The 1,675-nt window shown below is 40.1% G+C and overlaps 1 long non-coding RNA gene across 1 annotated transcript in view; it reads left to right on the forward strand.

The window, feature by feature from the left end:
* LOC107308145 overlaps positions 1-1,470 on the forward strand; it is a 16,738-nt gene extending 15,268 nt beyond the window's left edge. The window contains exon 4 of the long non-coding RNA XR_001552663.2: positions 669-1,470. This is a non-coding gene — a long non-coding RNA (uncharacterized LOC107308145). The remainder of the gene's footprint in view (positions 1-668) is intronic.
* The last annotated feature ends 205 nt before the right edge of the window (positions 1,471-1,675 follow it).

Genomic DNA, 1,675 nt, shown 5'->3' on the forward strand with positions numbered 1-1,675 from the left:
TCTTTCTCTCTTTCTCTCTTTCTCTCTTTCTCTCTTTCTCTCTTTCTCTCTTTCTCTCTTTCTCTCTTTCTCTCTTTCTCTCTTTCTCTCTTTCTTTCTTTTTTAAATTTTAAGTGAGTTCAGCTATATAATCTCTTTGGTAGCACGGAGTATCCCACTTGAGAGGGATTTTCTCTTACACCATTGACTACTGTTCGGAAGGTGCAAATGCAAAAACAGATTATATGGTTCCTAAAAAAAGCACAGTCTCCCAGCCAGGTGTCTGGTACGTAGAATCATAGAATTACTCAGGTTGGAAAAGACCTTGAAGATCATCAAGTCCAACCGCAGCCTAACCATAGTACCCTAACTCTAACAACCCTCTGCTAAATCATATCTCTGAGCACCACATCCAAACAGCTCTTAAACACATCCAGGGACGGTGACTCACCCACCTCCCTGGGGAGCCTATTCCAGTGAACTACCCTTTCTGTAAAGAAGTGTTTCCTAACGTCCAACCTAAATTAACCTTGGTGCAACTTGAGGCCATTTCCCCTCGTCATGTAACCTGTCACCAGTGAGATCTGCCCTGCTCTCACTGTAAGCACTACATGGCTGATCCCAGCTCTGACAGCAGCTATCCTGAGCCAAGTCATTTCACCTTCTGCTGTTTCTTCTTCTTTTTATAGAATTGCATGTCTTCCTGGACTCAGAAATTTCAAGAGGCAAGAACGTCATCCCATGCTGAATTTAAGCCATACTTGGCATCATCAGGAGACCATGGGCTCAGCTGCAGACTCTCCTGAGGCTTATGCGTGGTACATGAACTCAAATAGTAATTCCCACTCCTTCCTGGCCATGCATTGTGCACAAAAGAGGGGAAGAAGCAGGAGCATCATTTGCCCTAAGGCAACACTGAGAAGCTCTTACTGTTTGAAGATGAGGTCATGATTGTAGTGGCACAGTTATTTGCTTCCTAATGACCCAAGAACTCACTACAAATAAAAATATAAGGAACAACTCTTCCCTTTATGTGTCTTGCTGAGAGAATGCTGATTGCATCTCAGGAAATTGTGTTTTTAGGTTAAAATAAGGTCATTACTAAGACGTTTTTGCTTGTTTCAGGCCTGGCCTTGTAATGTCACCTCAGTGAGTTAGTGTAGTTCTACTAAAACAAAGGAGGAGCCTCCTGTTATTTAAGTGTGGAGCAGTATGGTTGGATTTGTTTATTTTTTTACTGTTTTATTGAATTTCTTTGTTTGGGAGAGCAAAGGGAATGGATAAATCTGTGGGCATCACTGCTGTCTCAACTACCAAACCATGCTCAGGCAGATCCAGTGCCACATCATTTGTTGGCATCATTGTTGTCAACATAATTAACACATTCACAATTTAAAAATGAGTGAAAAAGGTGTCAGGTGTTTTTTGTTGTTTTTGTTTTGGTTTGGTTTGTTGGTTTTTTTTGTTTTAGTTTGGTTTTTGTTTTTTGTTTGTTTGGGTTTTTTTTGGTAGCTTCCAGTTTTCTTGCATTTTATGCTACAAAAATAATAAGATTGCAGTGGATGCCACTTTATCAGTCTGATAATCTCAGAGAGAAATAACATTACTCCAAAGGCTAACTTAAATATCAGATGGAACAGTATGTATGAAGTCAATAAATCCCTTTCTTGGGTTTCAGAAACGCTGATTAACTCAA

Source organism: Coturnix japonica, chromosome 1 (assembly GCF_001577835.2).
Source record: "Coturnix japonica isolate 7356 chromosome 1, Coturnix japonica 2.1, whole genome shotgun sequence".
In the NCBI taxonomy this organism is placed as follows: domain Eukaryota; kingdom Metazoa; phylum Chordata; class Aves; order Galliformes; family Phasianidae; genus Coturnix; species Coturnix japonica.